Source organism: Typopeltis vanoorti, chromosome 10 (genome assembly GCF_054136105.1).
Source record: "Typopeltis vanoorti isolate ZY-2024b chromosome 10, IOZ_Tvanoo_1.0, whole genome shotgun sequence".
NCBI lineage: Eukaryota > Metazoa > Arthropoda > Arachnida > Uropygi > Thelyphonidae > Typopeltis > Typopeltis vanoorti.
This window is the reverse complement of record NC_143558.1, coordinates 10,687,724-10,712,832: the sequence shown is the minus strand read 5'-3', so window position 1 is coordinate 10,712,832 and position 25,109 is coordinate 10,687,724. Positions and strand designations below refer to the sequence as shown.

Below are 25,109 nucleotides of genomic sequence, written 5' to 3'. Positions count from 1 at the left end.
ATAGATTATATGCTTGAAATGGACACCTTGTCTTTATTTTATCCCTTAGTTTATCAAGGTTTGAAGGCGGGTCATGGTGGAATACCCATTCCTTCAACATACCTCAAATGAAGGCATCAAGTGATGTGAGATCAGGAGAATATGAAGGGTACAGGAATTCGGTGAACCTTGGATTGAACCTCCCAGAGAAGAGTTCTGATAAATAGGCTCTAGAGCCACATGATGTGTGACAGATTGCTCCATCCTATTGGAATACCTGTGAATAAAATGGAATGTTTTTTGCATGACACATCCTATATAAATCCTGGGTGAATGGAAGCAACACATTCTTCATTGAAGTAGGGCCCAATTATGTCATGGCCATCAATGATGACACTATTGCTTGGGATATGCTTACAAAAGCGATGAACAAACTGCTCACAAACATATCATAGGCTTGGACCATTTGCTCTTCCAACTCCATATGAATGAAAATAATGCTCAACGATAAATATCTTTTCTTCCAACATCAACACCATTGTTACTACTAAATATAATGGTGTAGACCAGGGGTCGGCAACCTGCAGCTCCGGAGCTGCATGCGGCTCTTTGAATGAATAATTGCGGCTCTTTTCATTATTAAACAATCTATCTAAACATAGAAGTAAAAAGAAATATTTTGTAGGTCAAATGACCCCTAACCATATGTTGATACTCAAAAAACATCAGTTTACATTGGGCGCAATCAACCAGGCAGAGCGCTACTTTGTAGTGAAAATTAATCGCTACAAATTAATTTAATTTGTAGTGAATGGTGATCACTATGGTAGCACTACAATCGAGCAGTTGGCTCGGACATATTTATGATGTCATGCTAGGCTAGCACATGTAGTGCTACGGTAGCGCTTGCCTGTCTGAACGTGCCCATTGTCTTCGCATATAGTGCAGGTGTGGTCTGTAAACTGCTCACTTTGTTAAAATAAGTAAAGGTTTTGTATTGGACATTGCCGTGCTTTTATTTACTGGTGATTGTGTTAGGTAACGTGAATATTGTAACATTAAATTAAATATTAACAGAATAAAAATATTTTTATAGTATTTAAAATGTCAGCTAAGAAGAGAAAGATAAAACAAGAAAATTGGGAGTTTAAAAGTGAATGGACTGAAACCTATGCATTAGTAGCAAATACAGCAGGATTTCCAATATGTTTAATATGCCATAAAAAGCTTTCAAACAATAAAAAATCAAATATACAAAGACATTTTTTAAATAAACACGATACATTTGACAAAGCATATCCACGGGGAGATGAAAGAAAAAAGGCAGTAGAAGAGCTGCAAGGCAAAGTAAACCTAACTAAATGTTCATTTTCCAAATGGATAAAAGCATCAAGAAATACAACTATTGCTAGTTTTGTGGCCACTCAAGAAGTTGTTAAATGAGGAAAACCTTTTACGGACGGCGAATATGTGAAAGAATGTTTTATTAAAATGTCCGAATATCTTTTCTGTGATTTTAAAAACAAAGCTGAAATAATTACAAAAATAAAAGACATGCCATTATCTGCTAAGATTGTAAGGGACAGAACTATACGAATGGCAGAAGATATAACAAATCAGCAGGTCACAGATCTAAATTCAACACCAGGATTCTCCATTGCCTGTGACGAATCATGGACGTGGATGACATTGCACAGATTACACTTATTTGTAGATACATAAACTCTCAAGGACCTCAGGAAGAATTACTCGATATACTGCTACTTACAGGACAAACTTGTGGAGAAGACATTGAATCTGCTGTTACCACTTGCTTGAAAAGTAAGGGTATTAATATTAACAAAATAATATCTATTGCGACCGATGGGGCACTGAGCATGAAAGGTACAATAAAAGGTTTTGTTTCTTTATTTAAAAAACAAATTTTGCATGACGTGTTTTCCTTTCACTGCATAATCCATCAAGAGATATTTGTGCACAAACTTTTCCAAAAGAGATAACAGTAGTGATGGATTTGGTTGTAGAAATTGTTAGCAAAATAATGATAATACAGCTACATCATCGGAAATTTTATGAACTTCTTAAAGAAATCAATTGCAAATATTCCGATCTTCTTTTGCATAACAGAATAAGATGGCTTTCCAGAGGTGCAGTGTTGATGCGATTTGCCACCTGCCTTGGAGAGGTTAAGTTGTTTCGAAGACAAAAGGACCTTGAATATGCACAGTTAGAAGATACTCATTGGATACAAAAATTCTACTTTATTGGTGGATATGACTTCCCATTTAAACGCACTAAATAAGAAACTACGGGGAAAGGGAAATACAGCAGTTTTGCTTTTAGAAGAAGTGATTTCGTTTGAATAAAAATTATATTTGTTTGCGACAGACTTAGAGAAAGGCACATTATTACATTTTCCTACGTTGAAGAAATATCAACAAGAACAAGCTGATAATATTCCATAAATTTAACCTTTTTCAAAGAAATTGTGGTAAATATGCGATCTGAATTTAATGGAAGATTTGAGGAGTTTAGAAAGAACAAGGCAACTATGTCATTTTTATTGCAACCACTTGAAATTAATCCTACCAAATTAAATTTTTCACCTTTTGCTGGAGATGAGGCTGCATTTCAACTTGAGTTAGAGGACCTGAAAACCAAGGATTTGTGGAATTCAAAATTTAGAAATCTTAAAGCTGCCTGGAGGAGTTGGAAAGACAAAAATCTACCCTTGCAATACAACACAAATGGTCTGAAATAGAAGATCTTAAAAAGCAAGATCAGATTGTATTTGACACGTGGAATTGTTTACTGGACACTTACATTCAGTTAAAAACATACGCATTTGGACTTCTATAGATTTTCTGATTGACATATTTGTGTGAGCAAATATTTTCTAATATGAATTTTATTAAAAGTAAGTCGAGAAACCAACTAAACAACATGAGTCTTTCATCATGTTTGAAAATGAAAATTACGACGTATTCGCTGCATATTGAGGAACTATCCAAAGAAGTTCAACAGCAAAAGTCACACTAAGAAGATATTTTAAATTAAAAAAATTAAAGAAATAGGTATGTTATTGGATTTTATACATATGCTTTTGTAAGAGAAGGAAATCTTTGTTTTATTATTTAATATTTTAAAATATCATATAATTTCATGTGACATGTCACCCCTGTATTGTGTTTTACAATTATGATAATGTGTTACTGTAAAAAAAATAATAAAATAAAAAAAAAAACATGTGGCTCCCTAGTTTTTTTTTTAACAGATATAATTTTAAAAATGGTTCTTCACTCCAAAAAAGGTTGCCGACCCTTGGTGTAGACTACACTTGTTCTTCTATTAATGTGCATGCAATTGAATGACATATCTCATAGTGTGTGTACTGAAGGGGTGTCAAAGTTGAGTACTGTTTTTGTTGTTCCATCCATACACCTCAGGGAAGGATGATGACAAGAACTGCAGAGCATGCTGTCAGAGTACAGAAACTTGGGCTCACTCAGTATTGTTAGTACATACACACATTGAGTAAATGTCAGAAGACACAATGCAATAGTGAGGGTTATAGAGGATAGGTTGAAGAACACAGGTTGGATAACAGTATACAACCTTTGTTCCCACTATATGTAGTGGGAACAAAGGTTCCTTATATAGTAGAATCCTGTTATATGACTAACATTGTATTGAGAAAGCCTGACCTTGTAGTAAAAAAAAGGAGATAGGTAGTCATCATCAACATGCAAGTTGTGGGACCACCACTCACCACTCTCTATCATGAGAAAGCTGGAAAACCAAGGTTTGATAAGGCTACTTCAGGGAAAACACCATATTGTATCAAAATTTTCCTCTACAGCTAATATCCTTTAAAGGTATGTGGTATCATCACCAAAGTTATATGAACTTATTTGGACTCCCTTGGACTGATATCAACATACTATCTTTGCATGCCCTGCAGGGCACACTGTCCTAGTGACTTAAACATTGATCTACATACTATCCTCCTCCAATTGGGTGAGGACAACTTTATGTTCATTGTGACCAAAACACAGTCTTGCCTTTTCTCGCATAAAAGAGATCGCAGCTCACCTACCCTTACCCCAGTAATACACAAATCACCAGACAAGATTTGTGTATTACACAAAATCACCAGACGCTTTACTTGGACTAACATTTACCTCCAGTCTTTTCTGGTATAAACACATCACATCAATAGCCTCTTCGGCATCCAAGAAACTTGGCATTCTCTTTTGTTCAAGAGCCTATTTTGCACCCAGCCAACTCTTCATTATATACAAATCTGAAATCTGTCCATGTTTAGAATACCACTCACATGTTTGGGGTGGTGCACCTAAAACTTCCCTAAAAATACTCAAACTTCTACATGGAAATAGCTGTAGAATAGATGCAGTGTTTCAGCAATGCATTTATTCTACAGGTACTTCCATGGTCACTGCTCCTCTGAATCGGCAACCATCATAACTCCATGTTCTGTTGCACCTGTTAATACAAGAGCTGCAGCTGCCCAGCACTCCTTTACTGAGCAACTACAAACACCCCAAACCTTCCTCTATTCATCCTTTTTTATTTCTTCCATCTCTGTCCTCTGGAACAGCCTTCCTCAAGTAGTATTCCCAAACAACTACAATCTGCCCTTAAAAACATCAGTGAACATCAAAGTCCTCATCTTCACCTCACATATGACAATGATATGCCTATAGGTCTCTCAATATATTATATAGGATCAGTGTATGGTATATATATATATATAACACAGGTGGTCCTCGACTTACGACGGAGTCTCCGTCGTAAGTTGATTCTGACGTAAGTGGAGGACTTTTGTTAATTCTTGATTTGTTTGATTTCTGTTATAATATTTTCATAAATTAGGTTTCTATTTAACTTAAAACGGTTAAAAATGTATAAACTTATATAAAACTTTATTTATTTATTAGCACATATGCATATAAATACATAAATACAAAATTAAGAAAGAAAAATTTAAGAAAAAAATACATAAACACATATCAAAACTCACTATTTTTGATATGTGTTTATTTCAGATTTTTTTTTTTCTAAGTTGGTACATCTGTCATAAGCATCCACGTGAAATCGCAAGTCATTCTATCAAGTAGTTTGTTTTATACAGCTGTCTGAAGCAAAAGTGTTGTCTGTATCCCTTGAAATGGATAAAATTGAGTATCGTGCGTTATAAAATTCTTTGTAAAAGAAGGTTTAACGGTAAAAGAAATTCATTCAAAGTTTATGGGCACTCTTCTACTTCGTTTTCGATAATTAAGAAATGGGCTGCCGAGTTCAAATGTGGCCATACTAGCCTTGAAAATTATCCATGTGAAGGACGTCCAAAAAGTGTAACAACACCAGAAATCATTGATCAAATGCATGATATGGTATTGATGACCGGCGAGTCAAAGTGTGTGAAATTGCTAAGACTATAGGCATTTCAAAAGAATGTGTAGGATATATTTTGCAAGAAGAATTGCAAATGAAAAAGCTTTGTGCAAGATGGGTGCCACACTTGCTCACAGCAGATCAAAAACACACTCGCATGAAAATCTCTGAACAGTGCTTGGAACTTTTTAATAAGAATAAAACTGATTTTGTGCATCGTCGATTTATTACTATGGATGAGACTTGGATTCACCATTACACACCAGAATCCAAACAGCATTCGAAATAGTGGACAGAAGCCGGTTGTTCAGTGCCAGAGAAGACAAAGTCTGTTCCATCAGCAGGAAAAGTCATGGCATCAGTGTTTTGAGAAGCTAAGGCATTTTGTTTATTAATTATCTTGAAAAGAGTAAAACAGTAACTGGGGAATATATTCCGATCTTTTAACCAGACTGGATGACAAAATTCGTGAGAAAAGATCCGGTTTGCAGGAAAAAAAAAATTATCTTTCATCAGGACAATGCACCCGCCCACAAAGGTGTTTTGACAATCGGAAAATTAAGGGATCTGCACTATGTCATATTGAGGCTTAATGGATTATATACAGCACTCAGAAAGGATTAAAACAGAATTTAATACTTCCTGTTTATTTCATCTCAGTAAATGAGAGATCTTCAGGGATTACAAAAAAACTAATGTAACATCAAAAACAAATAACACATAATACTAAGCCCAACCACGTGGGTGACACTAAAGTCCTAACTAGGTGGAGTGCCCTCTAAGGGTGGTGGTAGGTAGCCTGGAATGTAAAGTGGGACCTCTGGTGATAAGCGTTTCCCAAATCTTAGGAAGCTTAATGCGACCATATTTGTTGAGATTTGGTTGATTCCTGAGAGCTGCTGCTGATTCTAAGAATAGTCTCTCTTTTTTGAATTTGCTGTGGTGGAGCATGGTGGTTTTTTCCCATGAGATCCTGTGGGTTGTATTCTAGACATGGTCAGCCAAGCCTGACTGACCATAGTTGTATTTGCAGATGTATGACTTATGTTCCTCCAAGCAGATAGTGGCTGATTTGCCTGTCTGTCCAAAGTACGCCAATTTACATGAACAGGGTACTTTATAGACTCCAGGTACTGGGCGAGGAGGGAGCTGATCTTTTGTAGAGCGGATAAGGGTAGCAAGTTTGTGGTGGGGCTTAAATGCTGTGTGTAGGTTGTACTTTTTTAAAATCTTGGCTATTTTTTTGGATGTGCCACGGATGTAGGGTATGGTGATGGCATTTCTAAACTCTTTCTGAAGAGAAGACTGAGGAGAGGGGGAGGACCTGATTATTTTTTTAATACTGTGATCACTGTAGCCATTGGAGAGGAAAGTGTTGTGTATGTGGTCAAGCTCAGTTGTAAGGGCGGTTCCACTGGAACAAAGATTGTGGGCTGTCTTGGTAAGAGTTTTAATAATGCCATATTGTTGAGCGGGGTGGTGGTGGGAGAGTTTGTGAATATATCTGCCTGTGTGTATGGGTTTTCTATATACAGTGAAGGAAAGTGTACCGTTGGGAAGGCGTGTAACTAAGATGTCTAGGAAGGGTAAACAATTGTTCTTTTCCTTTTCCATTGTAAACTTGGATGTAGGCTATTGAGGTGACTGAGGAAAGAGTCTAATGTGTCTGGGCCATGAGGCCAAATAGAGAACACATCGTCTACATATCTTAGCCAGATAGAAGGTTTGAGAGGGGCTGAGTCTATGGCTTGTTTTTCAAATTCTTCCGTATAAAAATTGGCAAGAGGGGGGGAACCCATGGCAGTTTCCTCTATCTGCTTGTAGATTTTGTTCTTCCAAGAAAAAATATCAATTAAGGGAATATTGGTAAACAATGAGGAGATATCAAAGCTTACTAATATGTTGTCTGTGTTATTTAAGGTTAGATTTTCTATGAGGGTTTTAAAATGGGTAGAGTTGTTTATATAGGATGTGGAAAGTCCAGTGAGGGGGGGGGGGGGGGTCAGAGAGCTGGCCAGCTGTTTTGACAACTTGTAGCAAGTTGCGTTAGTGGCATCTATTATAGGTCTTAGTGGGGAATTAGGTTTATGGATTTTTGGTAAACCATATATTCGGGAGGGACGGGAATGAAAGGTTTGATATTTTTTGTGATTTCCGGGGGCCAGGAAGACACTTTTTGAAGTGATTTTTTTAATTTGTGTTTATATGGGGTTGTGTTCTAGCAGGATGTAGGTAGAGCGATCTTGGAGGATAATCCCCATTTTTCGATTGTATTCCGTGGTATTAAGAACGACATTGGCATTACCCTTATCTGCTCTGGTGATGACGATACTTTTTTCTTTTTGTAATTTCATGAGAGTAGTGCCTTGGGCGGACTATAAATTACTTTTTGGAAGTGGAGACTGGGTGAGGATGGTGGCGACGTCAAGTCTGATGTTATTTGCTAAGTCCGGTGCTAAGCGACAGATACCGTGTTCGACAGTGTACATCACATCAAGCACCGGCACTTCTTTAGGAGCCACCGCGAAATTGTGGCCGAGGCTTAGGGCACTGATGGGATGTCTTTGAGCCTTTTGGACGATAAGTTCACTACTGTCTGGAGTGGTTGAATTTGTAGTTGCGGTTTGGTTTTAACCAGGTTGTTAAATTTCTTGATATGTTTATTTTTTGAAATTCTTTCTTTGCAGAAGCTTCCGAGATGCCTGAGAGAATAGACCAAAGTTCAGTGGTAAGTACGGTGGAGAGCTCTGATTGTAGGTAGCTAATGGCGGCGTTCGTCACGGAGAGGGTGGCATGAGTAGCGGCGATTTGTTCCCACAAAAGTGACAAGCTGGTGCAGTGATATATGCAGAGGGCTTTTTTGGAATGAAAGTTGATCTTTAGCTTAACACAGTTCGGTATTACCCTTGTATCCCGACATCTTTTTTAAAATCCAATATAATCCATTAAGCCTCCAATATGATGTCCTCACAGCACTTAAGCCTCTACACACGAATCTGCACTATGAATTCTTGGAACATCCACCCATTTCCCAAATTTGGCTCCCTCTGACTTCTATCTCTTCTCAAAACTAAACTCTTATTTCCTCTCTGGTTAGCATTTTTCTTTGAATCAAGAAGTGATTGCAGCTGTAGAGGAGTATTTTGCAGATCTTACTGAGAACCACTACAGGAACGGGATAATGGCACTGGAGCATCGCTGGAATAAATGTATTAGTCTTAAGGGAGATTATGTTGAAAAATAAAAATAATTTTGAAATTATAAATTCTTTTTTTTCATTGTTAGGCCAAGAACTTTTCAGACCATCCTTGTGTGTGTGTGTGTAAAAAGAGAAAAGCGCATATATAAAGGTAATAGTTAATTAAGTCTCTTCTTCTTCTTCTTCCTCTTGTACCTTATCGCATCTATTTGGGATTGACTTTTTTACAGGATGCGACTTTATGTGCATGATCCCAACTGACTTGTCACTGAGCCTGATATTGGGGGGGGGGGGGGGGGGGGGGGGGGGAATCTATCCATGTTTGTAGATGTGTGTGTTCAGGGGGCCAGTTTACCCTATTTTACACCCGGCCAACTCTTTATTATATACAAATCCCAAATCTGTCCGTGTTTAGAATACCACTCACATGTTTGGGGTGGTGCACCTAAAACTTCCCTTAAAATACTTGAACTTCTACATGAAAGTACCTGAGGGACGAAAAACCCAAGTTTCCAGGAGGGGGGAACCCTCCGCCACCACCGTATGAGTCCAGCTAACTCACGTCATGGACGGGAATCAAACCCAGGTCTTTCGACTAAAAGGCTTCATCCGTACAGAGCTACAGAGGCTCTAGTTAACTAAATGTATTTAGTTAATTAGATTACTTTGCCAGTATTTCACCTTGATCATTAAGGTATCTTCATTGCACAAAGAACTATACTAAGCACATGAACACAGGCACACCAGCAGTAAAGTAAAGAAAAACACAAGCTGATTGTAAATGCAGGCTTCTATGATCATAAGTGGCACCCTCTATGGATGCAGTGATGGAATTCTGCTGAAGATTTCAAAATGATGGTCTCCCAGATTTTTAGTATTGTGTGGAGGGTTGGGATATCAGATGAATGCATGCATGCTTACCACCCTCATGACAGAAGGAATTGTGTAGGATGTTATCTGGGCATTTAAAGTTGATGGCACTGGAGGCAGCATGCTGAGGTTCTGTTAGCAGTAATGTGTCTGCTTTAGATTACCATAAGTGGTGGTGGTGGCACACATCATGAAGTTGCTATTAAAGCCACAAATGTTGCATTCAATATGACAACTTTTTTTCGTTTTCTGTTTTTTTTTTGCAGTATTATTAATGTTTGTGGGGGAGGGTTTTGTTTTCTGGGATTGTTTTTTTGTAGGAGATTTTTTGTGATCTACAGTAAAACTGAATTGGAGTACATTGTCTTTCATTGCTAGTTGAGAATAAGAATTAAATGAAGAATAGAATGGATGCAGTGGGAGATTGATAGACTCATAACATGATATCCACAAAAAAGAAAACTAGTCTTCTGTCTACATGTTTCCTGAGCAGGGCCCCCTCCTGCACACCATCATATGTGGATGCCTTCTAGGCACGGTCTGGCTTAGTAAGTGATAGCAAGATTATTCCGTAGCTGGTTGGGACACTTCCTGATTCATTACTAATAGGTTCGCTCCTGTGTACTATCTAGTGGCCTTCCTGCAGAACCATTTTGCTGTTATATCCTTACAGGAGTGAGGCAGAGAGATCTGGGTCCCTTTTGCAAAACTTGAAGGGTTGCCTAACTCCATGTGAGAAGGGAGAAACAGAAACCAGAGCCCTTGCTCTTAATTCTAAACATGAAATCAATCAATAAGTCACCTATAGATCTAGTTGGTATTTCTTCCAATTAGGGAATATATATTGGATTCCCCTTTCCAAGCCTTATTTGTTCAAGGAAACAGGCTGCACATCATGGTGAATATGGAAATTCACTTGCTTGGTGGAGGCTGTATGTTACTTGTCACGAGGTCTTGTGACAAGTAACATACAGCCTTCATCAAGGTGCTAAAAGTACTAAACCACCAATTGCTAAACATCAGCAAATAAATTATTGTCCAGTTATTCTTACCTCTCTTAAAAGTGGTCAGCAATATGAATTTTGCCATTGTCAGCTTATAGTTAATTTTGTAGCTGCCATCTCCTGTTGGACAGAATGCATTAAAAGGTTTGGTGGAACTGTAATCACCAGTAATATTTCTAAGGCATTTAATCAGTCTGTCAGAGGGCTTCTCAGTAAGCTATCATCTTATGGTCTGCTTTCTACCCTTTGCAGTGGATTGCCAACTTGCTCGTTGGTAAATCACTACTTGTTTTGGTAGATGGCTTCCTTTCATCAGATTTTTCCACCAATGCTAGAGCTGTATTATTTCACAGACTCTCTTCCTTCTATATGTAAATGAGTTTCTCTTACTGAACTAAGATCTTTCCATAGCCTTGGGCTCCTGGATTTTTTGCCTCCAACCAGCTTGTTCAAAATTTTACCTCTCCAGTTTGGACATTGTAATATGATTCATAATAATGCTTTAACTTGTTTCTACCCAGTCATCAGAGCACATTCATAATTGTGCAACACAGTACTAAACTAAGTAATTATGGAAAACACTTGGCTGTGCTTTGTTTATGATGTGTTTGCTGCTTGGCCTCATGGTCCAGACATAGATATGTTTTTGGTATATTTTAACAGCCAATATCTTAAAAAAAAACTTCACCATAGAAAAAGAAAATAAGAATTGTCTCTCTCCTTTTTAAATATACTAGTGACACAACTTTCCTAATGGCTCATTATCCCTCTCCATTTATAGAAAACTCACTCATACAGAAAAGGTATTTATATAAGCAATCACACCACTACCCTTCCCACTTACTAACCAGACATGTTTGTTCAAATGACACAGCCCTTGAAACTGAGCTCAGGGACCTTCACAACACCTTTTTAGCCAATGGCTACAACTCATTTAAAATAATGAAAATTATTTAATGTAAATATTTCATCCTAGGTATCTTAGGACATCATCAGTACAGTAGTTTAAACAATAATAGGAATAACATACAGTTAGGACGCATGATTATAATAGAATCTCATTAAACGTGTGTAACGTGTTACAGAAGTAAAAAAAAAAAAAAAAAAAAAAAAAACGCTAATAATAATTATTTTACACAATTTTGTATGACAATTTCCCATACTTTAGGAATAGTAAGTACGGCATTGCAGTTTAAATTTGGTCTGTGTAGTAGGGCTTCAGAAACACATTACGTATGTTTAATGAGATTCTATTGTAATCATGCGCCCTAACTGTATGTTATTCCTATTATTGTTTAAACTACTGTACTGATGATATCCTAAGATACTTAGGATGAAATATTTACATTAAATAATTTTCACTGTGGTTAATACGTGTGTTTCTTTTAATTATGATCTCACCACAGGTTTCGTTATTTAAAAAAATAATTTAAAATAGATAAAATATTGCACGCCCAATCCCTCCACTGAACACACAGGATCACAGCAAAACCATTCCCATCCCATGTGTTATGGGTACATCAGAAAAAATAGCCAAAGTTCGCTGCAGATATGATCTCCATGCCACTTTCAAACATTTCATTCAAGTAGCTTCCTTCATCTGCTCTCTTAAAAAAGATCAACTGCATTCTCTTGAACATCCTGAAGTTTCTTGTGTCTTCAGTTTAGCCTACTTTGAACAGACTGGTAGATCAATTAACACCCTCCTTTAAGAACACAAAAATTACATCTGCAGTCATCTATATGGCAAGTTAGGAGTGGCAGACAATGCTCTGAATACTCCTTCGCATAGGATCAGATGGGGGAAGACATCTATATTACATAGAAGTTGTTATAGGTCTGTTTTTATTTTTAAATTTTTAAAACTTTTTTAAAATACTATTTTTTGAATTAGCATCAGCTACGAAGCACTCTCCTAATCTCAACAAATATGGGTGCATTAATTTACCAAAGATCTGGAAGACTATCATTTTAAGACCTGACAGCCTGACTTCTCTAAATTAACTTTATGGTTATCTGACCCACAGAGGACACTATATAAGGATATATAAGGATATTAGTTCTATTGTCAGTTTCAATTCAAATTGTTTTCTACAATTACTTAGTTTAGTGCTGTGTGCATGTCACACTTATAATTCTGCTCTGATGATGCTAGATAGAAAACCAGCAAAATATTAGTGAGTTTAATAAATGTATTTTTTCCTCTCTTGGTGTTGTTTATACCATAAAGCATTATTATGAATAACCAATAATGCCTAAACCTCTCTCTATACATATTGTAATATAATGTTGCTATCTTGACTAATGGTTTTATCTGTCTTGTTCTAAGGTTTCCTTTTGATCTTTTACCAAGAATTTTAACTATTTATTGTCTTTTTTTAGAATATAGCGTCTGTAACTCAGTTGGTATAGACGAAGCCCTTTGGTCGAAAAGACTTGAGTTTGATTCCTGTCCATGATGTGGTGGGGGGGGACCTTTATCTGGTCTCTTTCAACTAAATGTGAGTTAGCCAGTCTCATATGGAGGTAGAGTTTCACCCAGAAACTTGGTGTTTTTCATCCCTCAGAACAGGAAAACCGGCTCCTCTGAACACACACATCTGCAGATATAAATACATTTCCTCCAATGTCAGGCTCAGTGACAGGCTGGTTGGGGTCACTTAAAGTCACATCATATAAATAGTGGACCCTGCACCATGCAGGATAATGTGAGGAAGAAGATTGTCTTCTTTAGAATTCTGTCAATTTCCATACAAACACCATGTCCTGCTCACTGAAAATGTTTTAACTTGATTATACTAGATATTGTAGATTCATCCATTTACTGTGCGCCAATCTGATCCTCCAGAGCCCATTATCATTCTCTGGGTCAAATATTTTTCTAAGGATTTTCCTTTCAAAAGCAGAAATCATATTCTCCACCCTTGCAGTAAATATCCAGGTTTCACATCCAAAGTTAACAACTGGATAAATTATTGATTTATATATTTTTACTTTAGCCTTCCCATGAATATATTTTGAACTGAGTACACATGAGAGAGAATAGAAAGCCTGATTACTTCTTTATTCAGTTTTGCATTTCATCATTCTCATTTGGTTGGCTATTGATCATTACTCCAAAAATATATAAATTATTCCACTTTTTCTATTTCAAGGTTTTCAATTTTCACATTTGTATCAATTAACTGATTCTGCCTGGTATTAATCTTTTATTTTTATTTTTTTAATTAATTTTAGCCCTATTTCTTGTGCTGATTTTTCTAGTTCCCAACACTTTTGCTTTTTGTTTGGTTCTTGACATGATGTTAATGTCATTCATATCTGCACCGGTGTGTTTATTAGAGTATCTTTAGTATCTACTGGTCATGATTGGATAATGTATTCCAAAGCTAAGTTAGAAAAGTATTGGCTCTCTCTCTCTCTCTCTCACAAGTTCACTCTTATCACTCTCTCATAAATGTTCTCTTTATGTCTCTTCTGTAGGTACTTTTTATGAACCTAGTTCTGCTGAACCGGCTGCTACCATTTCTCCATTTATTACGAAGCCACTTTACAAACGCAAGCAGTTGCCAGTTAGCATGCGTTTACTGTGCACCAAACCATTTCTCTTCATCCTCTTTCATTTCATCTGCCTCTTTCCTCGGAAACTGCTTTCTTTGCTCAGTCTTTCCCAGAGAAAACAACCTTTAGTGAGTTAAATTATAGGTTATTGGAATAAACCTTTTCATTCTTATCTCTGAAAAGGTAAACAAAACTGAATGTGAGAATTATAAAGGAATTTTCATACTGAGTGGTCCAGATGTAAAATTTATGCAAACATGCATGAAATGAAGCTAAGAAAAATTGTTAAAGAGAAACCTGAGAAAGAAGAAGCTGGATCAGCTCCTTCTTTCCAGCTGGATTTATTTTATGTTGAAAGTTTATTTTTCACTTGGTAAGAGTATAATAAATTTAGTTTAATCCTTTATCCAAGTGTGAGCAAACAAAGTTTGCGCCTTAAAGTATCTTCAGGACTGGGTTAAGGTGGTACAACACCAGGGCACTCCTTGCAAAGGTGGAGCAAGCTACTAACACTCCTATCTCAGTATCTCCCATAATGCAAAACACATCTCCTTGCAGATATGGCTAATGTTATGCATTAAGGGCCTTAACCTTAATGCATAACATAACAGAAGGGCCACAACCCATTGGTTGTGGCCCTTACCACCTTACCCCAGTCCTGAAGATACTTTCAGGCACAAACTTTGCTCACACTTGGATAAAGGATTAAACTAAATTTGTTATACTCTTACCAAGTGAAAAATAAACTTTCAACATCTTTCTCTAAATCCAGAGTAATTTATTAAAAAAGGGTGGCACACCATTTGGCAACTCCTATAGGTAGAGATGACCTGCTAATGCTTCTGCCTGATATCTCCACTTGGGCCTGGCTCCCACTGAAGAGACCTCAATAAAGGTCAAAACTAGTGAGTTTTGGCCTTCCCTTAATGCATAACATTAGACATATCCGCAAGGAGATGTGTTTTTGCATTATAGCTTGCTCCACCTTTGCAAGGAGTGTTGTACCACCTTACCCCAGTCCTGAAGTTACTTTCAGGTGCAAACTTTGTTTGCTCACACTTGAATAAAGGATTAAACTAAATTTATTATGGATTTATTTTAAGACAGTCAATAAGTAATTGAAATATGATAGGGATCTGTATTTAAGATTTTTAGATCTTGATAGCATATGATAAGATTGCCAAGAGAAAAGCCCTGTTGAAAATGTTAAATTTATATATTGTTAAGGGGAAATTTTGAAGAGAATTAACTTGTAATTCACCACTCAGAACTGAAAGAGGTTTGGGGGAGATCGTTTGTGTAACATTAAAGATAAGATTGTATGCTATCTCCACTGTAATTCATCAATCTATGTCTGCAAGGAATCACAGACCTGTAGTCTGTGATTCCTTGAGATCCACCTATATTTAGGAAGTTAAATAATTTTTCTCAGCAGATTAATGAGAATATATACTTTCAAATCACAGAAATGGAATAGAGTTCCACAAAAGTTGAAAGGTTAAGAACTACTAATCTATATGGATTACATTATGATTAAAATTGGCATTAAACCTGATATTAAAAGTGGAGAAATGAAACTCCTTTTTATGCAGGTGATGTTATACTCCTAAATATGTTCAACACAAGTTGTCAGGACTCATTAACAAAATTGAATAACTGTTATAACAAATTTGCTAGGAATATCAGAAATAAATAAAACCTGTGAAATTGAGATTTGCAGGGAGATAGAAACTTCACCTACATTCTCAGTTGAAATCCTATAGAACAGGTGAAACATTTCAGCTATTTATCATAGGTTTTAGCAAAGATGGAAAATTTCATAGATAATATATTATAATTAAAAAAGCAAATACACATAACCACAATAAAGATATATAATTAAACTGTTAGCATACAGATGTGTTGTATTGCAAACCATCTTCAGTTTAGTGTACAATGACTTTAAATTTTTCAGGAAATGACAATGTATACTAAAATATTAATTAAAAAACTTTAATCAATACCTTCCTATATTTCAGCAGTGTTACATTGCCATCTTCTGGGAACATAAAACTATGATATGGGCATGCTGGCACTAACAACAAACAAATTAGGCTGATGAAGGCAACTGAAGTTGGGCCTAGTCCTAAAGGTGCCCCATAGCAGGCTAAATTGGGTTGTCTTGGCTGTTGGCTGATGTTCTTAGGTTGCAAGCTTCCCAAATTTGGGACAGTCTCATGCACCCAAATTTGTTGAGATTTGGCAAGTTTTTTAGAGCTGAGGCTGATTATTATTATTATGTGACACTTCCAGGGAGTCCAAAGACTCATCTAGGGAGGGCACTTCCTCTACAACTCTTGTCTCCACTAACCAGAACTACCATCATCATCTACACCAACGGCATCTACCGCCCATCACCACCACCACTAGATTTACACTGACAATCACAAGCATCCATGCCCACAGCAGGATTCAGACCTGCAGCCTTTTGGCTGGAGAGTGGATACGCTAACCACTCAGTTAACCAGGCCTGCAAAAATCAGCTAACACCTTTTATTCCCATATAGGAAGAAGGCGAGGTTGTTTTAGCCCTATCTAACTTCTGCACTATCCACTGGCAGCCAATCAGAGATCACTAGCCCAAGGTTATCACTATGTTAAATGACACGCAGTGAAGAGATGGCTCACAAGTGCCACCATCTCGTGGTCCCTAACAATATTTTTAATGTCTGAAAATAGTGTGGGTTCGACAGTTGATTTTCTTGAGATTACGGGACGAAAAACCCAAGCTTCTGAGAGAAAAAACTCGCTTGCCCTTGCCAGAGATCGATTTACTCAGGAACCGGTCGAAAAAAGGCTTAGAAAATGTTCCTCTAGTCGGCAACTAGACTTGAACCCAAGTCTTCATTCATGCGGTCAAGCGTCGTGGAGTGCAAATGCGACTTCCACTGAGCTAGACAGGCTCTCAATTCCAAGAACAATCTTTCATACTATATTTGCTGCAGTATAGTAAAGTGGCTTTCTTCCAGCATATTCTGTGGTGGGTATCTAGAGCATGATCAGCAAGTCATGAGTGGCTGAAATTGGTGAAACTGGATGTAGTCTTCGTGTTCAGATATCCTGATATTAACTGTTCTGTCTGTTTGGTCGTAGTAGGACAGTTTACAACTGTCCTACTACGATCTAGGTAGGTCTAGGGGAAGTGGCTGGTCTTTGGTGGAGCGAATAAGGGATGCCAAATTCTTATATGGTTTGTAACAGGTAGTCAGGTCATATTTTTTTAAGATTTTTGTTAGCTTTTCAGATGTGCCCCAGATATAAGGAATGGTGATAGATTTAGTGTAATCTCTGTTATGAGACGGGGGGTTAACTGGTTTTAATATTTTCTAGATTTTTTTGGGGTTGTAGCTAAGGATATAGTTAAGTTCAATAGTTAGGACATTGTTATCCGAACAGATTAATTTAGCCCTATTATATGGGGTTTTTATAATCCCATATTGTTGTGTGTGTTTGGGGGGGGGGGGTGAATGTATCTACCTGTATGTGTTGGTTTTCTGTAAACAGAGAAAGTCAGAGATCCATCAAACTGGTGTGTAATCAGAGTTTCTAGGAAAGAGAGACTGTTGTTGTTTTCCTTTTCCAAGGTAAACTGGATTCTGGAGTGTTGATTGTTTAAGCGTGTTAAGGATAGCAAGAAGTGTATCTAAGCCAGTTGGCCAAATAGTGAACACATCATCCACGTAGCATAGCCAAACAGTGGGTTTTTGTGGACTGAGTTTGAGGCTTTTTCTTCAACGGTCTCCATAAAGAAGTTAGCCGGGAGCGGAGAAAAAGTGGAAACCCATGGCTGTCCCCTCCATCTGTTTGTAAAATTTTCCTTGCCAAACAAAATAGCCTGAATTCATGGTGAACTGAAATATGGCTGAGATATTGGGAGGAAATTTGGCTTGGATGAGATCTAAGATATCTTTGAGTTGTCATTTGTGAATAAGGAAGAGACATCAAAACTGACCATTATGTCAGTGTGTTGGCGGGAGAGGTTTTCTATACTGGCTTTAAAGTGGACTGAGTTTTTTATGTGTGAAGGTGTGTTGCCATTATAATGTGTAAGCACTTTGGCTAATTTGTATGTGGGGAAATCAATGCCATCCACAATGGGACGTGATGGCACATTCTGCTTATGGATTTTTGGTAGTCCATGTATTCGAGGGGGGGGGGGGGTTAGAGTTGATAGGATTTAGTCTGCTAGTCACTTCCACAGGCCAAGAAGTAACCTTCTTAAGGAGTCTTTGGAGTGTTCTGATTTGGGAACTGGTGGGATCATATTCAATAGGGAGGTAGGTAGACGAATCTAATAGTAAAGAGGTAAGCTTACCTGTGTAGTCAGTTTGGTTGAGAACCACAGTGGCATTTCCCTTATCCACTTTGATGATTATTATTTTGCTGTTGTTCTTCATTTCTTGTTGAGCTTTTAATTCTTCTTTAGATAGGTTGGTTTTTGGTGGTTTAGCTTTGGTAAGAACATCGGCTACATCCAGTCTGATATTGTTGGGAAGGTTGCAGATACCACATTCTTCTATGGCCAAACAGCAGGACATCTAATAACAGTATATCCAAACACAAAGACTACATCCAGTTTCACCAATACAGCCACTCAAGACTTGCTGACTATTCTCTAGATTCCCACCACAGAATACTCTGGAAGAAAGCCACTTTACTACACCGCACCAAATATAGCTATTAAAGATTATTCCTGGAATCAGCCTCAGCTCTAAAAAAAAATTCCCAAATCTCAACAAATTTGGGTGCATGAGACTGCTCCAAATTTGGGAAGCTTGCATCCTAAGAACATCAGCTCAACAGCCAAGACAAACCAATTTAGCCCGCTAGGGGGGGGCTTTAGGACTCTAGAACCAATTTCAGTTGCCTTCATTAGCCTGAATTGCTCGTTGTTAGAGCCTGCATGCACATATCATAGTTTTATGTTCCCAGAAGATGGCAATGTAACATTGCCGAAATATAGGAAGGTGTAAAAATAATCATAATTTAAAATTCTGAATATTGTTACATATTGTTTATGTTAGAATGTTTATTAGTTTTAGTTTCATAACACGCATTGGCAGCACTTGCGATGTGCCAGTTATTGAAATTGTTTTATCAAAAGTGATGTAAAGCATTGAAAAATTGATGTACTTACCGGATTTGAATAGTTGTGTTACTTTAAAGAAATTTTATTGTAGTTTAAAATATTAAATTGTGTTTTATGAAGACATTCTCTGTCACTAACGGAGACAACGTGTCAGCCATTATACCTAGCTTCTTGCTTGCCAGTTTCAAGGAGTGCTCATGCTCGCCGAGAAGTTTGATGTGTGATTGACAGCTGACAGAAAGCGTTCGGTATCGTAGTAACGAAGAGAAAAACAGGAGTGTTCGGAAGGAAATAACAACACAATCCGGCAGACATTTAGATTTGGAGGAAATTTAGTTTTTTTTATGTGACAGTCGGAAGAAAATTAATAGTATATTCCGAAAAATGAATTGCGGAACTATGAAGTTTCAAAGTGGAATAAGTATTGATAATTAAAAGAAAATATTGCTATAGATGTTTTAAAAGGAATGTTCGAGGAAACGCTAATTGGAAGATTTATAGTAGAAAAGGGAATCGTAGAACTGTACGTTTTTTTAAATGGAAGAGTTAAGACTGTCAATAAGCATTAGTGAATAAAAGAAGAAATTGCTATTTACGTTCTAAAGGAATGTTCGAGAAAACTCTGATTAGGAAGTTTTCTCTGTATTAAGGATGCTGGATCTAACTATTATTTCTACTGAAGAGGAGACAGAATTGAGTCAGAAAGAATTAATGTGTGCTACATGAGTGATGAGAAAGGATCCTGTGAAAATGAAGAATAAAGTCATATAATCTTCGGAAAAGGGCCTTGACAGAGAGAGAAACTGGCTATGAACATTTTATCATTGTGCAAACAAAGTGTTTAGTCTAGTCTAATCTTAAGTGCAAGTTTATTTTTAAAAGGCCTTGGATCCAATTAAATTTATAGTTATGTAATATTTGTTTGAAGTGTATATATATTGTTTTTGTTTTATTAAATGTGTTTATTTTGTATTTTGGTCTTGAGTCAGTGATTATTTGGATTCTGAAAGAAATAGTAAAAAAGAAGTCATTGCACCAATCGGAGTGAACCTTTGTACATTAGATAAATATAATAAAAGCACTCGGAAATAAAAAAAATAATTCTTAGAAAAAGAGATTAAATAAAATAAATAAAAATTCTATATTTAAACAATGGCACAGCCGGTAGTACTAAAAATAATATAAAAATCACTATTAAATTAACAAAGGTATTGATTAAAGTTTTCATTTAATATTTTCGTATGTGTTGTCATTTCCTGAAAAATTTGAATTTATGTGTAACCAACGTATAAGTATAACAATGAAAAATTCATGTGCAGCCATAATATTACACTATTAGGATCCTGAAAATAATAATAACAATTTAATAAATAAATTGGGCATATATAGACCATTATTGGGGTTTAGGTTAGAATAATGTAGAAGAATCTCAGCATCCTTTTGAAGAGTTGTTCACACTTGTAGATACTTCTCCATGACAACTCTTTGCATCATTCTAAAGAAATCTGTCGTTAGCAATGCTAATCCCATGTTCTACCAGACCCAGACTTCTGACATGTAGTGAACTGATTTTTTGATTTATTTTATTTTATTTTTAATTTTCAATTGAATGTTGGTGTTCTGGAGTTCGTTTTTCAAATGATGAACCTATTTGTCCAAAGTAGGATAAGTTTCAGGTACATGGAATTTGTTAGATGACATGGAGAAATTTATCTTTAGGAAATGACCTAAGTAGGTTGATTTGGTTGATAGTCTTGTGCATGGCAAACAGTTGAAATTTTATTTATTTTTTTTTTTTGAAGTTGACGAAGACCTTTGCCTCACACAATCAGCCATCTCCCCATTCATTAGTTCAGTTCTCCTTCCTCAAATCACTATTATCATATCTGGTAACATATTAATCTCTTTCCCAAATCCCTTTCCACATTCCTTTTTTCACCATATAACTCATTTCTGCCTCCAAACTACAGGTAATTCTGATACCCTTCTTGCCTTCCATGCTTATTCACCCTATTATTCACTACACTCCTATGGAAGTCTCCATATAACATCACCTGGTTATCCTTTCACACTTCATCTTAGTAACTTCCTCCTCCTTATTGACATCGTTTGCTTCTTTAGAATTCAATTTCTTCTTCCACATGCTTTGTTTCCTATATATTTTAAATCATTTCTAGATCTTATTTTGATAAGAGAGAGAGATTGATTGAACTAGCAGTGTACAAGATGGTATTTAAACATATTTTTTACTTGTGAGTTGAAGAATGGATTTTGAAATAAAACATGTCGTTGAAGGTGAACACTTGGATATGGGACAATTATGGGGGGAGGGGAATAGTTGAGTGAACTGATACCATTAACACATGGAAACATATTAAAAGGGATGCTATTATAAAGGAATTTGGCATATGGATTCAGGAATGTGTGAGAAGTTGGTATGGTCACTGAAAAGTAGGAGAGGAGAAGTTTGTAAAACAGGTATCGGATAGGTAGAAAAGAGGGGCCTTGTGACCAAAGTTAGTATTTCTTTAGTTGTTAATATGCTGTTAGTATTTTTCTTAGAAAACCAGAATGTAACATTTAACAATATTGGCGACCTGACAATTGTTGATAACAAGGTCATGTATTATAGTAAGCTCTACATTCTGCATGTGTGTGTGTGTGTGTGTGTGTATATATATATATATATATATATATATATATATATATATATATATATGACTCATCATCATCATCATCATCATATGTATCAAGGATTTAGGCCTAGTGGCCTGTTCCGGCCTTAGAAGTCATCGTTTAAGAGGACGTCCTGGTTTTCTTTTTCCTAATGGCTTGTACTTTAAGGCTTGTTTTGGTAATCTTTCTGTTTTCATTCTTTGAACGTGTTCCATCCATCTATGTTTATATTTTTTAATTTTTTCAATTACTGGTTCTTGGTTTAATTCTTTCATAATATCTTCGTTTCTTTTGTGATCAAATAGGGTATACTTTGCAGTTTTTCTCATGAACTTCATTTCTGCTGTTGTTTGTCTTTTTGTTTTATTGTCCAGATTTCGCTTCCATACATTAAGACCGGTAGGGCTAATGTATTGTATGCTTTTAGCCTGGTTTGTTTTTGAACTAGATTTGGTTTAAATATAGAGTTAATTACTCCTGTTATTTTTAAATATTTTGCAATTTTTATGTTTATATCTTTTTCATTTTCATAAGCGATCATACATCCTAGGTAGTTAAATGAATTCAGCTGTTCTATGATCTTGTTATCTAATATTATTTTAGTTCTTGCTGGATCTTGTCCTTTAAAGGCCATAGTTTTTGATTTTTCCGTTGATATTATCATACCATAATCTTTGGATATCTCATTTAGATTTAAAATAGCTTTCTGTAAGTTATCTTCAGAATTTGTAATTATTATTTGGTCGTCTGCAAAGAGGAGAGTTAACTGTAGGTGAAAGTTTAATTCCTTGATGTAAATTTTTACTCCATTTTATTATTATTTCGTTTAAGTAGATATTAAAAAGAGTTGCTGAGAGGGGACATCCCTGTCGGACCCCTTGGTTTATCTCTCTCATGTATGATAGCTCATGATTTAATCTTATTTGTATTTGATTATTTTCATATATACTTGTGACAGCTTTTAGGATATTATTTGGTATTTGTCTTTCTTTTAATATGTTAAATAATATGTTTCTTTTAACTTTGTCAAATGCTTTTTCAAAGTCAATAAATGCAATATGTGTTTCTAAATTATATTCTCTTCTTTTCTCTATTATTAATTTTAGGCAGAAGGCTGGGTCTATACATGATCGTCCTTTTCTAAATCCATTTTGTACCTCTAGAATAAAGTTTTTGGAATATTTCATTAGTTTGTTATTTAAGATTCTGGTGTATATTTTGTAACATGAATTTAGTATACTGATACCTCCATAGTTTTTAGGGTCATCTCTATTACCTTTTTTAAAGAAGGAATCACAATTGCTTTTTTCCATTCTATTGGGGGGGATACCAGTTGAGTAAATTTTATTTAAAAATAATAAGAGTCTTCCTTTGAATCTTGTTCCTGCGTATTTATATAGTTCTGAACCTAGCTTATCTTCTCCAGGTGATTTTCCGTTTCTTGTTTCTTTCAGGCTGATTTCTAATTCTTCTTCAGTTATTTCCTTTTCATTTTCGTTAATTGTTTGCCAGTTGTGTTTTTTAAAATATTTGTCTGTCCACAGTTCTGTGTAGTAATTTAGAAATTCTTCTAATTTCAATTCAGTGTTTAATTTTATGTTTTCTTTGGTATCTGCATTTAGGTGTTTCAAAATCTTATATACATTGGGTCTTATTTTATATAAATCATGTTCTAAATTAGAAACAAATTTATTCCATGATTCTCTGTCTTTTTCTGACTTCTCTTTTAGCTATGGCTCTTATTCTTTTATATTCTATTTCATCTTCTAATCTTTTACTGCTTAACCATTTGTGATAGGCTTCTTTTTGATTATTTCTTTGATTGTATCATCCCAGATCTTCAGTTTTTTTCTTTTATTGAATTTTTTGGTCTTTCCTAAGCTTTCATTTGCTGCTGCATTTAGTATCGTTTTTATATTAAGCCATTCTATTTCTATTTCTTCATTTTATTTTATTTTATCTAGATACTGGTTAATTCTTTGTTCATATAGCCATTGTACATTTGTGTCATTCAATAGTCTAGTTTTATAAACAAATGTTTCAATTTTTCTTTCTGTTCTTGTTACTTGTAGCCATTTAGGTGGTAATCTTAATTTTATTTTAACAAGGAAGTGGTCACTGCTTATTTCATATCCTCTGTGAACTCTTAACATCTAGTGAAAATTTTGATGTCTTTTCATTTAATATGAAGTAATCTAATATTGATATCCATCCTCTTGCTGCCCAAGTATATTTATGTATGTCTTTATGTTTATAAAAGGAATTCATTATTTTTAGGTTATTATAAACTACAAAGTCAATCAATTTTTTACCATTTCTGTTTAGAGTGTGTTCTCCATGTATTCCTATATTATTATTAATTTTCGTGTTTCCAATTCTTGCATTTAAGTCTCCTGCTAAAATTATGTAATCATTTTTATTTATTTTATTATATATGTTTTGTAGCTGATTATAAAAAACAACATTATCCTGTTCTCTTCCTTCTTTTGGGGCATATAAACCAATTATTGTTAAATAGCCTCTATCTATTTTTATTCTAGCTTCTATTATTCTTTCATTCCATAATTTATAATGTTTTAACTGTTTTGAAAGGGAGTTATGAATCCAAATCATGACTCCTGCTTGTGCTCTTTGGTCTCTGTCAACTCCACTGTATATCACATTAAAATTTTCAGTTCTCATAGTTCCTTTTAATTTCTTTTTTGTTTCAGTGATTACTGCTATTTTAAAATTTCTTTCATGTAATAGTTAGTTTAATTCTATTTCTTTGTGCTATTCCTCTTACATTCCAGTTTGCTATGTGTATTATATTTTGTCGTTTCCATTTTCGTTTTCCCTTTTCCATTCCAGGGTCATTTCCCATAGATTCAATCAGATTATCTTTTTCTGTCAGCTTACAAGTATGGTTATGTTCTCCGTGTCAGGGGACTAGCCTGACGATGGAATAGTTCAGTGGTAGGGCTGCTACCTTAAGGCTTCTGAACTCGCCTTCTTCCGAATTTAAACCCATAGGAGGAATAGGGTATATTGAAGGGGAAAGGGTAGATTATAGAAGAAATATAGTAAGGTTTATAGAGAGGACATAGTTGTAAGGCCAGAAATGAAAAGATCCCATGGCCCTCGAGTAGTCTAATAGCACAAGGGTCATAAAGTAAGAAGAGTTGGCTGATAAGGCCTTATAGGAAAGATTAAAGTAAGTGGGTCTTCCTCAAAGTAGAAAAAGGAGAGGATAGATCCAGCTAGCGGTCCATGGGAGTGCCGCTTCCCTTACAATCAA

General features: G+C 35.8%; 1 protein-coding gene across 1 annotated transcript in view; it reads left to right on the top strand.

Moving 5' to 3' along the window:
* The window catches only part of pcx (pecanex), a 621,557-nt gene that overhangs the window by 566,699 nt on the left and 29,749 nt on the right, over window positions 1-25,109 (top strand). The gene's annotated exons all lie outside the window — the stretch shown is intronic.